This window comes from Aythya fuligula, chromosome 19, assembly GCF_009819795.1.
Source record: "Aythya fuligula isolate bAytFul2 chromosome 19, bAytFul2.pri, whole genome shotgun sequence".
Classification (NCBI taxonomy): domain Eukaryota; kingdom Metazoa; phylum Chordata; class Aves; order Anseriformes; family Anatidae; genus Aythya; species Aythya fuligula.
In genome coordinates, this window is record NC_045577.1 from 2,701,596 (window position 1) to 2,717,563 (window position 15,968).

Sequence of the window (15,968 nt, forward strand, 5' to 3'; positions counted from 1 at the left end):
CCAATTTCCCCCAAGACTTGACCTGTTAATATCTGCTTACAATCAAAGGATGCCAAAGGCAGTTTCCATGCAGAAGACTGGCTTATATATCCTGTGTATTACAAAGCAAATGGAGAATTTGATCACCTGGTTTATGTTGTGATAAATAGAAAGCAGCACATAATGCTTGACAAGTATAAAAAGGTTTGCTTGTTTATCTTTTTGGGTGCAGGTAGACTATCCCAATTACCTTAGAGTTCTTTTGCTGCTGGTGGTCTATCAGCCACCACCTGAAGGCCCACAGGCTCATAGGTACTGCTGGAACCAGCAAATGCATCCCTGTGCAGTGTGTGTTGGGTTCATGATCAAAACAAGATCCTGCAGGTTGACAGACTTGAAAAGTTTCATTACTGGAAGCAGGGCTCATCTCCAAAGTTATGTGATGAAGAGAACTGAGCCTTTAATGCACACACTGGGTCAATAAATTACCCTAATATCCTTCTTATGAAAAAGTAATTATAAGCTTAGCCACACAACAATAATAGCAGACTGGCCTTATTCTACCTAATTTTCTTTGTTATGATTCTCATAAATTATTTTTTGCTACATATAACTGGTAGACTGTATAAATGTTTCAAAAATTTTTAAAGATTAATGTAGGTCTGTTTTAAGATACATTTATTTCCCTATATCTTTTCGTAATGCAAACGCAGGGCAATCTGTTTCATGTCATCAGGATATGATCTGGTGTTCAAAGGTTATCCCAGCCTACTCAATTGCAAGATTGTATGCAATTAAAGTAGATGTCCCTTGCAAATAACTTGCTAGTTGTTTTATAATCTCTGAAGAGTTTGGTTCTCAATAGTTTTTTACAGGCTGTTGATTTGTGACGTTATCATTATAACAAGCTGCTTTTGTTTTTAGCTTAAGGCCCAATCCAAATCCCCTTAAACTCAGGAAGAAAGTTTTCATTTACGTAGTGGATTGGGCATTAAACGTGCTACTGAAACAGAATGGCCCTTTGACTCTTAGAGCAGGTGACCTGTATCCGAGGGCAAAGGTGCACACTGGAAGAAAATTGTCCTACTTTTTTCTGTGATATATTTTTGCTATAAAGAATGGATCTAGTTGTTCAACTTATCAGAATGACTTAGAAACAAAATATGTTTTAAGAGGGTGGCAGACTACCTCAGCAAAGCAAAGCCAGTATTACCAAGACCCCTGAAATTCCCAGGATAAAAAAGCAGAAACATTTGGCTTAAGAAAATGAACACTGAGGAGAAAAAGCATAACGGGAAGTCCAATGGTAAAGAGAATGCCATTCTTTTACAGGCTGATGTTGAACTAAAGACCCCGACTTAGTATACCTTTCTTTTCCCTTTTAATTTATGTTTTTTTATTTTATGTTTTTATGGATTTGCATTTATTTATCACTGTTTTCCAGTCCCAGTGTGAAACGTGCTGTGCCTTCTTCCTCTATGGTAATATCCTGTAACTGTTACTTCAGGCATTTGGGTGTCCTTAAGCAAAAACTCAAATTGATGTTTTGGGAAACTTTGCAGTTGATAATGAAGTGGTTTGGCCAGAACTCAGCACCACCAACATCAGCACCCTCAAAATTGTCCTGCAGGTAAAAAGCTTACATTTCAAATAGGAGGATCACCAGTAGATTGCTAAATGTGTTTCCTTTTCATGAGAAAATAAACCTCTTCTATATTCAGTAGCAGCAAATTCATCTTTAATTTGCATACCACTTGTTTCTTTCTTGCACTCCATACAAAACATACTTAATGGCTTTTCTTCTGGAAAAAAAAAATAATACAATGGTTTTCTATACAAAATAATTTTCCTATTAGAGAATTCTCCTGGATTCCTTAACCATTCAGAGTGGGCGTACACGTGAACTGACAAATACTGCACGACCTGTCTTACAGCAGAACTGTGAGATTAATTACTAGGAGGTAATACCTTTGACAAATTACCATATTCAAGTGTGACACCTATTACCTGCAACAAAGCTAAACCCACGTGCTTGTTTTCAGCCTTACTGGAGGAATGCCTGGGATTTCAGTTTCTTCCACCATGTTTCATTTATCAATATGGGAGACAATGTGTAAAATAAGAATATCAGTTCTTTGTCATCCTGAGGACATCAGATCCAAGCTTATACTGTAGAATAATATATAGCCTGTAGAAATACAAATGTGCTGTGCACTGGGAACTTATAGGGCAGGCATACGTGTACTTCCTGGGTATGGAGAGACAGCAAGAGCTGACCCATCAGTGGCACTAATTAGCACCCTCTGGTTAGAAAGGCCAATAGGGAATTGGGATTCTTCCTCAGCATTACAAAAAGCACCTTCAGAAGAAGGAAAACGTGCATCTGCAGGAGGCTGCACAGAAAGCCTATGCTTCACTGTCTCCCTGGAGCTATTTATGGAGAGGGAAGACTCCATCCAGTGTTGCCACCACTCAGATAATGCTCTGAGAGTTAAAATCAGCAAAAAAAGAAGCAGGGCAAGGGACTATGACTTGGGAATTTTGGCATACTGGGTAGCTCGTTTGAGAAACCACGCTGGTCGCGTTTGTGCTGCGCCCTCTCTCCCCTCCGGCTGGTTTATAACCCGCATCCCCCAGGGACTGAGCTCCTGCTGCCACCGCAGCTCATTAGCATCGCTGGGGGAGCTGATCCACCCCTGCTCTGCCATGGTGTCGAGGTGGGTGGCTCCAGCTGGGAAGAGCTTCAGCTGCTTGCTTGCCATCTCAGGAGAAGCGAGAGAAGAGGACGGAAGAAATCAACAGTTTTTTTTCCCCGTTATCCTTGCAAATTCCAGACGGCCCCCAGCTCTGTTCTTAGGGCTCTATTTTCAGCCGTGAATGCTGCTGTATCTGCTTCCCCGTGCTTAGTTCTGCAGGGCCTCGTTTGCCCCGGTGCTGAGCGCTTAATATGCCCTGCTGGAATCGACTTAGAGCCGGGCTGCTTCTGGAGGTCACTGCTGGGCTCGGGGCCGCACCTCGACTGCTGGCTGTGAGCTGTCTTCTCCATCTCCCCTCAAACCTGGCAGTCCCAAGGGTTTGTTTTTTTTTAAATGAAAGTTGTGTCTTACTCAACATTCACTAAGTAAAAAGAGATGTGGTCAAAAAGGCATCTCGAGTGTCCCATGAATGAATGGATGAAGCCAGGGTAAGGTAACGTGAGGATGAGATGAGGGAAGGGGCAGGCTCCTAACTCAGCCGCTGCTCTACCAGCTTCAAAATGCTTGTCCCCGTTACGAAATAGTTCCCCATGACAGTTCATCATGTATTCAACCTTTAGAAAGAGGGAGCTGAGTATTGTTCTTAGCAATGGAACAGTCACTTCAGTGTAATTACCAACAACACGGGAGCGGTTTCCATAGCATACTGCAGCTATCAGTAATCATTACATTCAGTCCTGCAACTCGCGAAGAACATGCACCACAACAGCCGTGTGCATTGGGGAACCACATGCAACGAGCGATATTTTTTGTGTAAATAAAGAAACCCAATTAAGCACGGACAGCAGCACCCGATTTCCTTCGTTCCTTTGTATTATTCTGAAGGTAACGTGCACGTCGTGGAGCTGTGTTGCTGATGGGGTGCAATACTAATTTTTCTTTCTTTCTTCTCTCTTTTTGGAAAACACCCAATGTGCTTCAAGCGATGGCAGGGCCATATCAAACCTCTCAGAGGTTTCCTCCTGCTGTGCCCACCGAGACCCAGGGACCAGGGACAGACGAGGCGAGGGTGCCGGTGGTGCTGCTCCCTGCGGCCAGGGCCTCTCCTCCTGCCTGAATTTAAAATGATACTTGGACTTAGCGCCTCTCCTCGCAGCGCTGAACAAACACTAATTAATGACTCTTTATTGCCAGGGGGAGACAAGCCCTTGCCCGTGTGTCTCTGGAGGCCGCAGTGCCTGCTGCCAGCTGCCAGGCGTGCGGGGCTCCCTCGCCCAGCTCGCCGCTATCGGCAGCACGTCCTGCTCGAGCAGTGAGGGCAGGGGGGGGTTAGGTGCCTGCTTTAATAATAATAGGTATGTTAAAACATAAATCATGTTAGAGATAAAGTCCCAGGACTAGTTTTAGGAGGAGGATGGGAAAACGGCATTTACAGCCCACCAGGTTTTCCAGACAGACTTCGATAAGCAGAGACCTGGTCCCATATTCATTAAATCCTTATTAGCAGTTGTGTTTGGGCAGCATTCAGACAGCAATCAGTTTTGATGGGAACTGTTGATTTGCTTTACCCAGATGATTTATTTTAAAACACTTTTTTTTTTTTTTTTTTTTTTTCTCCAGGACACTTTGGTAAGTAAAACTCCATTTACTGCAAATATGTAACTGTGCAAAGAGAGACAGACTTATCCCCAGCTTTTTCACCACTGTTTAAGCATTCCTGGAAAGCAAGGAACAACCGAAAGGCAGGAAAAATGATTGGGTTTGTTTTCACCAGTGGTGCCGCATCACCAGCAGCCTGCTCATCCTCAAACCCTGCCACCATCAGCACCCAGAAGCGACCACAACGCTGGACTCCCAACGCCTGGCACCCACCCAGGGCCACGCCAGCCCCGACACAAGCCCTGGCATTCCTCCCCAGCTCCCAGCACGGCCGAGCTGGGCCCCCCAACCAAGGCGGCACACTCGAGGCACTGCTGAGGAGGCAGGTCCCCTCTTTTGGGGAGGAACAATTTTGTCCAGGCTGCTGCCATGCCACGGCCACGAGGTCAGGGCACGCCTGGAGGCTGACACAGCGGTGACAACGCCGCCTACGCTCACAACGCAGCACTGGGGGCTTCCCAGTATGTTTTGCGTCATTCTGCTTTAGTATTTTTAACTTCTGCTGTTTTGACAGGACGCTGCTCCTGGTTTGCTGCGAGTTTGCAGAGCCCCTTCCCACGGCCAGCACCTCGCTCCCGGTCCCATACCGCAGCCGAGCTCCTCACCTGGCAGCCCCGGCCCCTCTCATCCCGCCTCGAGGCGTGCCAAAACAAACACGAAATCGCCTCACGCCCTTGGGTCCCCGCCAGCTTGCACATGTTGCACTTTAATGCTCTTAAATCTGTAGCCAGAGAGCTGTGTTAACGTGCGAACCAGTCACCGCGACTGGAACGTCTCAATCCTGCTTATCCAGGTCCTATCTGCAACGAAAAACTTTACGACTGTGAAACTCCAGCACCGAGCAGGAAACAAAGCCGGGGCAGCAGAGCCGAGGCCAGCACTGCTGGGCAGGGGCTGGGGGCCCCGCAGGGTGCACGTCCCGTCCCTCCTCGCTGCCAGGCCTGGCACGCAGGGGAGACACCCGGAGCAAGGTGGTGCCTTTGATCACGTACAGAGGATTTAGCACACGCCAGGGGTTATGGAGACACTTCCTACCAGGCGCAGCGCGGCTCTGAGCAGGCAGGGGTGTAAGCATGGGGTTTGTGACCCCGCTGTCCCACGGCACGGTGCCCTGACCCCGGCCATCAGGCACTGGTGGCACCCCCACGGTCCCCGTGCAGACCCCAGCCCCGCTCCGTGCCTCTCTGCTCCCCCCGAGAGCAACCTATACCCCCCCAGCCCTGGGGATTTGGGGCACAAGACCCCTGGGGCTGCCAGGAGCACGCAGAAGGACACCCCACGTTCCTGGGGTGCATGCATGCAGCTGCCCACCCCACCAGGAAAGCCACGTGGAAGCTGTACGACCCCACCAGAAGCCCCCCAGACAGCTAAATCCCGGGCAGCGCTGACTTACCGGGGGCGTTTGCCAGCATCCTCACAGCCCTGGGGGTTTTGGGGGGCTCTGGGCGGCAGCCGGCAGCGTGGGAGCCCATGGTGGGGCCGAGGGCTCAGCACCGGGGGGCTCAGCCCCCTCTGCTCCCCGAGCAGGGCAGGGGCAGGGGCAGGGGCAGCGTGGATGTGCTCCCCAGCATCACCCCGCTCCCCAGCATCGCTGCCGTTGCCACAGAAACCGGGGGATGACTCAGGAGCTGTGCTGCTGACATCAGAGGCGACGAGGAGGGGGCCAGGGAGGGGGGGAGATGTTCCTCTCTTGGTTTTGCTCGTTAAAGCCGGAACGCTTTGTCCAACGAAGACATTCAGCCCCCCTGCGGGGTATCCTGGGGGAATATCTGGTCCCTCGGGGTGCGGGGTTTGGTGATTTCCAGGAGATCGGTGTAATAGGGGGAGGCCCGGAGCCCCCCATGTGTGGGCTTTGCTCTGCTGAATGCTGCCCGGCCCCAAAGCCCCAGGGCAGGGGCTGGCACTGAGCAGCCCCCGGGCATCAGAAAATAACCCACCTAGAAGTGGTTTCGCCTGGTGTCAGAGCGCAGGGCAGGTATTTGGGAGCCAGGGGCAGGGGGACGGGGCTCCAAATGATGCCCCAACCCTGCCGTGGTGAATGATGCTGAGCACTGCCCTGGGGGGCAAAACCCAGCAAGTGGAGCAGGACATCATCTGTGCCACCCGGCCCCATCACAGCCCTCTCTGCGAGAGGCAGTTTCAGCCTCTATTTTGTATAATTTTTGCCTATTTTCTTGCGGTGGCTTAAATAACCACAGAGCAAAATGACTTAAAGCTGGGGGGCTCAGGGCCACCCCCCTGCTGCACCCCGAGCACCGTGCCACCCCGCAGTGGCCGTGCCCAGGACAAGGACACAGAGGAGGCAGCAGAGCATGATCAGCTGCTCCCTGATGTTTCACAGGACAGAGCTATTTTTGAAAAGCAGTAAATTAAAGCACTTTTCCACTTTGTGCTTGAGCGCAGTGCTGAGACGTCCCGGTTGGGTACCAAACCCGTGTGCTGAGTGCTGGCCAGCCAGGTTAGAAACTAGTTAAACTTCACCAGTAACTGGGAAATTAGTTAAAATCAGGGAGAGATATTACCTGTGCACAGACACAGGGGAGTTTAGGCATCACCCCAGGCAAACAGTCTGCATCTGGACAGAAACATGAGTGTTTTGGTAGTGCCGTGCAGGGATTTGTTACGCAACGAAGCGCTGCCGCTTCCTTATCTCCCGCTTACAGGCGTTGGTAGATCGAGCCCACGATGACACACTGAAATATTTTTAGTGAGATGAGAGTCCCGCAAGAGATTCCCTGGTCAGTGAGAGTAGCGACCGATCCCAGAAATGCCACAGCCCCATGAAACTCCCCAGCCACTGCGCAAGCAGCCCCAGGGCCAGCGCTGAGCCCCCAGCCGCCTCCCGGGGGGCTCCACGTGGCCCTGGCACAAGCCCAGGATCAGGGAACTGAACGCCCAGAGGTTTTATTTTTAGCACAGCGAGCTATAAATAGAGCCCGCGGTAACCCACGGAGAGGCGATGGACTTGGGATCAGGAAGTGACGGCACCGGGGAACCCCGGAGCTGCGGGACGGGGAGCGCCGTGTCCGGCTGGGCTGGAGGGAAACCACCAGGCACAAACAGCCCCAAACCACGCAGGGGCTCGGTCCTGCTGCAAACGGGGCAAGAGAGCACCTCTGTGCCAAGCAGGGACGTGGTGGGATTGTGCAGAGCACAGATTTCATAGGGTTTTGTGCTTTTTTCCCCTCTCTTTGGAGGGTGTCTGCGTGTGGGAGCAGGGAGGAAGCCGAGCGCTGCCGTGCGCCGAGGTAAATGCGGCGAGCAGCCCGTGATTCATCGCCTGCAGCCTGGCAACAAGCTTGAATATAGGGGAAAACACAGATGGAAGGGGCCTGCTGTGACAAAGCCAGCAGCTTGGAAACTGGTGGCCTCCTAAGGATAAGGTAGAAGGGCCCAAACTATTTTCCTTTTCCTGCACATCGCACAGAGGGGCCGTGCGGGGCCGGCAGCCTGCACCGCCTGGCTCGCAGCCAGCCTGGCTGCTGCCCCTCTGCCAGGACCATGCAGAAGGGAGCAAAAATCAGCCCCTTGATGCTAAGAAATCCAGGGAGAGGTCAAAGGAGATTTCCCAAATGCTCACGGCCCTCGTGCAAGGTGGACAGAGGGAGGAGGCTGCACGCTGGCACATCACAGCCAGCAGCTACAGCGCGGCACCGCGGGCTGCGCTCTTCCAAGGGCTGCTGTGTGCCACAGCGACGAGCAGGAGCTGAATAATTCAACCAAACCCTGGGCGTGTGGGAGCTGCCGTGGGCACGAGACTGCTGGGCCCGCATTCCCTGCAGAGCAGCCCTTCAGCAGAGGGCACACGGAGGCTGGCTTTAACACGAGTGTGGTTTATGCCAGGCTACAGCTCATAAAAGCCACGTAACCGCACCGTGCATAAGTGCCACAAGTCTTCCATGAATAATTTCTTCAGGACACCCTGCTCACAGCCGTGCAGCACCATCAGGAGAGGGAAGGGATCAAACCAAGCACAAGGTTCGAAGCCTGCAGCAGGTACGGAGCCCTCGCCTTGAACCAGCTCGACCAGCTCCCACGTGCTGCGTCCCAACGTGCTCCTTGTGCAACCACCGGTGGCATCAGCAGCCCGGCTGCATTTCACAAACCCTGTTGGAGAGCACAGCTCTTCGCCGTGACAGCCCCAGGAAGCGGCAGTACAGCGCCCTGGGTGCAGGATCCATGCAGGACCCCAGCCAGAGCCACTGAACCCAGGTCTGTCGCCTGGGCACCGCTCCCCAGCTGCACGTCTAAGTTTACACCCTGGGCGTGAGGGTGCTGGCCACCTCTCCAGGTTTATTTTGGTGCAGGACATCTCGAGTTACTGGCCTCCCTCCCCCACCTCCACAAGTGACAGATTCCCGGTGACACGGGACACCCAGGGCTGGCACTGCACTCTCAGGTCACCCCCCAGCAGCCTTACACCAACGCTGCTGTCGTGCACACACGCACGCCAGAGCCCTGCCTGTTTCAAGCCATTTTCCAGGACCACACTGCAGAAGCAGTGTTCAGCTCACAAGTGCAAGGCTTGCATTCCAAGTTCAGGTTTTGAGTAATGAGAACAGAAGAGGAAAAAAAGAATTAGATCCATTTATTCTACCCCAAACCTACCACCATGTAGCAAGACATCCTCGGCAGCTTCCACAGCTGCAGCTTCTTTTGTGAGACTCCCCCTTTCCAGGAAGATCACTACGAAATATCAGGATCAAGCGCAGAACAAGTTACCAGATTGCTGCACCCTGTACAGAGGGGGCTGCAGCCCTGATCTGACCGCGTTGGGCTGCCAGAGCTCACACGGGCAGCAGCTGCTGCTTCCTTCTGTTCCTGCTGGAAGCCAGAGCAGGCAGGTAGGTTGGAGGAGCCAGCTAGGTAGTTTTACGCCATTCTGCTCCTTCCTGCAGACCTTCAGTTCACGGGAGAATAGCGTGTGCATGGAAGGGAAAGCCAGGACACTGAACAGCTTGCTTTGCTGGGAGAAGCTACGGTAACCAACCCCTGAGGAAACTGGAACAACTCTTGCCACACCGATTCTGTTGGTGCTGGCAAGGTGAGACATCACTAACGAGCTGGATCTCCACAGCCAGGTGCAGCCTGTACTTACCTTCCCTTTGCAGTGCAGGCTGAGGCTTTGATGGGAGCTGGAGGTAATGCTCGGGCCATGGCAGCAGGAGCGTTCCCTTTATCACTGCTCAGGAATGCAGGTGACACCTCTCCGTGCTGAAGGCATCTCCTGCAAACACCGTGCCAATTACAGCCCGTCTTGTCGCTGAGATAGCAGGCACTTTTTAATTTTGCAAGGTGTGGATTTCTGCCTAGACCTGCTGCACCAGTTTCGGTACACAAGTACCATTATCTAATGATATACCACAGGCTGCTCGCAGAGGTTTATTTGCTTTTGTTTTAATTTAAATCACTGGAGAGAGGGACCCTGAAGTGTCCTGGAGCCTGCTGCTAATTTGTGCACTTGAAGGCAATTTAAGTCAGTGGCCACCTGGCACCAACAGAATACCTGCATTTAATAACACTGCATTCAAAGCCTGCACCGAATAGCAAGGGCTTGGATGCCTCATGCTCCACTCCTCCATCTTTCACAGGATATAATGAAAAGATATAATGAAAATTATTCTGAGCTCCTCACAAGTGGCTGGAACATGTGCTAAACAAACAGGCTGCTGGCAGGTGCTCTCCCTTGCCCTGAACATTGTGTAAAAATGCTAATAACCCCACCTTAGTCTTTAGAGAAAAAACCTCACGCATTTACACTCTTAATCAGTTGCCTCCAAGGCAACCACAAACACGTGGGCAAAGCTCAGAGGAGCTTCAGAGTTCATTGCCAGAGAGCAGCAGCAGCACTGGTGCCACATAAGCGAGAACAGCGTTTTGGTACAGTCGTGTGCAAGTTGCTGCATCCCAGCAGTGCCAGCTGCTGTTTGCTCAAACTATTCTCCTTAATGAGAGCTCCCTTATTGAGAAAGCAAATTCCAATTTATCAGCCAATGTGTTTGAGACAAATCCTTCTTAAATAGCATCAGTCCACCACAGGGGATCACTAAAATCTCGTTTCACGTCGCCCTTGTGATGAATCCTACCAATGCAACTTTGTTCTGGGAAATAAGAGAAATAGTTTCCAGGTGCAAAACCAGTTATTGAACAAGGATTTGCTCCTCAAGTTCTGTTATAGCTGATAAATAACCCTACAAAATACCTTATTTCTTGAGAAACAACTCCAGCAGTCTCCAGGTGCAAGGAACCCAACTATAAATTGTTCACAAACCTCCGCTACTTCTGAAAATGACGTTTCGGAACACCTTGTAATAAATCAAAAAAACTTTATTTTTGAGATATATTATAAATTTACAGCATACAACATCAGTGTCTTTAGTGTGTATGTGTGAGCAGGCTTAAGGACTCAGCATTCATTCTAGTCTCGCTTGTGGGTGTGCTTTCTCCACCTGCTAAAGGTACGTAACAGTTCCAATCTGAATGGGTCTGGCTTTGCTAACGACCTCAATAACTTCTAGGGGCATGTTTCAGTAGACAACAGTGACTGTTTAGAAGGATAACAAATCGGTAGCACTTCTTACTTGCTGCCTGGAGGGCTCCTGTATCAAAGCAAAGCCTGCTGGTCTCCCCGGCCAAGGAGAAGTCATCAATCCGCACGAACGTGTCCAGAATGAATGCTGAATTCACAGGCTCAGTGATGTCCGCCCTAGTTAAGCTTCATAAAAGTAACATTACATCTTAGAAACAGCTGTGCATGCCACACATCAGTGTCAGCTCCATATAAAAGTTATTGTATGCTGTACCTAATTGTTTTATACACAGGTGAAATGAAAAACGTTACGTCAGTACCTTGCAATATAATTTTACCGGTGCTACCTTGTGGTAAGTGCTAGATAGCAAATCATTCTTGTACAGTTCATTAACTATGATAAAAATATGCAAATTAAAAATCTCTACAGGCCCCTGTTACCTGCTGTAACAAAGACACTGTTTTGTGGGGCTTTGTTTAAAACATGATCCGATTTCTTCCCTCTCCCCAGAGCATGATACAAAACTATATCCAAATTCAGAAAGAATTTAATACATTTATTGAAGTTCACATGCTGCAAACAGGATCTGCATTGAAGATCTTTAAATCTAGGGCAAGAGGTCCTTAAAAAAAATTTTGCAGTTATACCCAGATGTTTGGATGAAGATGAGCACAACCACCACGACAACACATTCATGGAGACATAAAGTACACTGCTTGCTTTTTCCTCTGCAGGAACATTGGGGTTGCAACCCATGCTAGGCTCACCAACCAGCCTAACTCCAACGAGGGCCAAGACAAATGCTTCAGAAAAATAACTGGCCCCAGAGAGGACAGTCAGTGGCTTGCTTACGCCTCAAAGCATAACAAGTTATAATTGAATGGAAATACCCAGCTGCAAGTGCTGCTCTTCTGCCAGTTAATAAAAATGCTACTTATTACAAGTAGAAAAATGAGCTATTACCTTGGATGAAACACTCACTATCCTGCGCACAATACTTTAGGAAAATTACTGCTGAAGTTGAGATCCCTGGGAACCTCTCCTCTCTCTTCTACAGGCAACATTTGCTGACAGTGTCACAATACATTCATTTGGTGCAATGCTTATTTAAACGACTTTCAAAATACATTAAAGATCCTCAGCCCGTGAATCATTACGTGGAAAAAACACAGTCCCAACTAAAAAGGATTTCAATAACCACTTAAGCATTTCTTGGATATGAAGATCAATCTCCAAAAGACAAGCTTGGTTCCAGGACAGCGAGGAACGAAATGGGGGTCAAGGTTCTGGGACACATCTGTGACAACGGCTGCGAGCAGCCGAGCAGCAGCAATTAGCTGCAGGTTTCAGAGTTCTTGCAGGAACAAACCTCACACTTCCCCAGAAGAGCAGAAGTGCACTGGCTGATTTTGAAACAGTGCAAGTTAATTTTCCAGCTGCATGGAGAACAGAAGCGTCCTTGAAACGGTGTAAAGGTCAGCGAACTGTGAAGGGGCTGGGTAATCTTGTGTGACCACCTCCATGTGATGATGCAGCAACCTTAAAGGAAGACTCGTGCCACTGCTCGCGTGGAGAGAAAAGAATGGCAGATTCTTTGGACTGTACCTAACACAAGAGGTTTAGCAGGAGCGTTACGCTAGCTTGGTCTCACAGGTCAAGACCAACCAAGGTCCGAGCTGCAAAGTGGCCACTGGCATTTTTTCCAAATACATCCTTTTAAATGCATCCCCCTACAGAGTATAAACATGAAGCCCTGAGAACAAACTTCCATATAGTACATTTCTATTAAAAATATCAGTGTTTTGATGACAAAATTATAAATTACATATATTTAAATAAATAGCTAGCTTTCAAAAGTCATGTAATATCAAAAGGCAGAAGATTGTCTTTATTAATGTATGGGGCAAAGAGCTAAAACTATGAGAAACAGACACTGCACTGTAAGAGCCTCCTAGCACCCCACTTCCATGATTCCTTACTTTTCCTTGATTTCACAGGCTTCCAGATATTCCCTTGACCATGTTGTAAGACACTTAAGCACGACATGTCTTTGCTAGTTTTAACTTGAACACCAGAAAGACAAGCACAGGACCTGAACCTGTAAATCCTTATTCCTCACAAAATGAGTTTTAATATTTATTTTTAACAAAAACTTGATTTCCAAATTGCTTAGGGACCTCTCACTGGTTTGCAGACCAGATCCACCAGTCCTCTAGCCTTCAGCCTCAGAACAGGACAGTTTGCACCCCTGGCAGCACTCCTATGTCATACACCATGCCTGGAGACCTGCCTGTGCACACTGACTAAATAGCAGTGACCCTTCAGTATTTTGCAGGTTTTGTAAAAAATTGCTACAGTCGATACTTTTGCAAGCACAACGCACTTAGCTTCCCTCAACCCACCTTTAACTGACGAAGCAGCATGAACACACCCACGTGTTGCAAGGACACAGCTCCCTAAGCCCACTACTAATTCATACCCATAGCACAACACTGATGCCTTGATCAATTCCTCAGAGGGTTTGTTTAACCTAAAGGGTAGTTTTTTCTAGATCAACTCTTATGCCTTGCTGTGAGCACAACACACCTTGTAAGTTTTGGCCTCTTTCAGAGACTGCCCAGTGGGAGCTAAAGTTCTCACGAGACAAGCAGCCATACCAAGCAACAAGCTGGTTTGGCAGATTAGAAGAACACACTCACCAACACTTCAGCTGGGTAATTGCCAAGCTCTGAAATGAGAAAAGCCAGAAACAACCACATTCTCAAGCCTTCGAGCATTTTAAAGATGCAGTATTCCTTTATCTGTACAGTTTCTAACTGTTGCTACAACATTAGGTCATGTTGAAGCTGGGTATCCTTACTTTTGTCTCTTACGTGTGTGCGCCTCATTTTACTCGTGCTTTTTTCCTTATACGATGGTCAGTGGCACTGATCCTGTTCTGACATACCAAGGGAGGCAGCTCTGATGGCCTTTATCACCTCAACCAAACTTAGGGTGAAAGAACCCGCTCAGCAGCAGCTCCTGGCAGCACCACGCTGCAGAAATGCACAAGCAGCGAACTTCCACCCTTACAAGCGGCCACTCTGCTCCTCTGAAGGAGGTCAGACAGCAAATCAGGAACATGTTCAGTTTCATCCACCTAAAAATTAGACAGCTGGTTCAAATTCATCCTCCACATTGCCACGTCAGAGCCAACAGACAGTCCCAGGGGCAGCTCCTCCCGTGCCAGTGCAGGCAATGTGGGTTGTGTGCTCCTGCCATGTGGCCGCTCACCCAGGCTTTGCCAGCAAACCAGAGGCCAGGGGTTTGGAAGGACTTAAAGCTGACAGGTGATTCTCACCTGGTCTGTCTGGAAGCTCTGCAGCCACTCTAGAGTCTGATCGCGTATTACTGAAACCAAAAGCAGCATAGAATGGTCTTTTAACAAGCCTTTATGCTCTTCCAAGAGCAAGAGACAGCTTCCTAAGTTATCTATTCAGTAATTCTGAACCTCTACTTACTCATTCAGAAGTCAAAACCCACCAAAAACTACAGGATAGTCTTTTCCCAGCTCTGTCTTTTAAAAATCTCATCTTTCATAACACTACAACCTTCAGTCACAACTAGCCACGAGTATTTGTGCTGAACTTACTGGGTTGCAGAATCCGGTTCCTTGCTTTTAGTACTGCAAGACAAAGTTACAACTTAACAGCATGCTGCCAAATCTGTTCTTAGAAGAATCCAGGAAAACATTTTTACTGTCCAATTTGAACAAACATCTCTAAATCTTAGAATTTCTAAATGTAAGAGTAACTATTTCATCTGTCATGAACTGTAAAGCTTTACATGAATTTACAGATAACAAATTAAAAAATCCTGGGATAGTAAGTTGAGATAAAATCTCATGCTGTTTTGGTTTCCCCACCCTTCATACTAATTATGTGAAATTGGCAACTTCAGTGCCTTGACTGCATAATAGCACAGATTAGATGCCAAGTTCAGGCCAAAACTTGTTATAAAGGTTTCGGGTTGCATCTTGTTACATTTTTGTTTAAAAAAAATAACTGCACAAAAACAGCTGTAAAATGAAGGGTGACTAGCAGAGTTCTTTAGGATCTCTCTATTTGACAGACACCTCTGTGCTATTTAAGGATAAGGTCTCCTTCTGATTAAACTGCACTTTGGAGAAGCAGGTCTCGCCTGTCCTGCCTTTCCAACACAAGACACAGCAGGGATTATGACAGACATCAACCAGGTTTCACTAACTTGAAAACATTTTTGTTCAGCCTGTATAAAAAAGTAACACCTGCATGGCCCAATCACAACAACTAGCTGTCAATTCACCGGTGAGTTCTTTCCTTAATAAGCCCACAACCACTGTCTGAAACCTTAAGTCAATTTTCTGACAAAACTAGGGAAGACACAGCCTGACTTTCTTGGTATTTCCAAGGTGAAAGGGTCAAGAAGAAACACTTCTATCTCAAAGTAGATAATTTAAAGCGTGCTTTTAAATACGGTAAACAAGATAAAAGCCTAAGTGTTTCTGCGTCTTTGCAGATCGCCATTCACTGAAAACCCATGCAAATTAGTAGCTTTTTTTTGCAAACCGTTTGAAACAAAGTCACAAGTCCCCCCTTCCAAAACCGTGCACACAGAAATGGAAAAAATTCAAGGTGAAGATATCCTCTTTGCACTACGATATGGCATAGTGTAAACTGATGAACTGCAGCCTACTTGAGAATCCAAGGGTCGGTGGAGTAAGTTCTGTTGCGAAAGAGATACTGCATCTTTAACGTAGCTGGCAGAGAACCTCCTGCAAGTGTAACTGCTGCGGGACTGGAACGACACTAACGCAGAAAATAAATAGGAAAAAGTAATGCTATTTATTAAAAGAATTCCATCTGTGAATTACTCTGTTTAAATTATAATGCAAGACAGACAAGTTTGGATAGAAATGTGCTTGCTCTCCCAATATTTGGACTTTTAAAAAACGTTTCCTAAGAATCAATTTTAAAAAGCATTTTATAATTTGATATAGCCATAAATTAATACTGCATGGAGATGATTAATATCCTATGCTAGTGGTCAGTGACCTTTTGTAAACATTAGCCAGACGCTAGTAAAA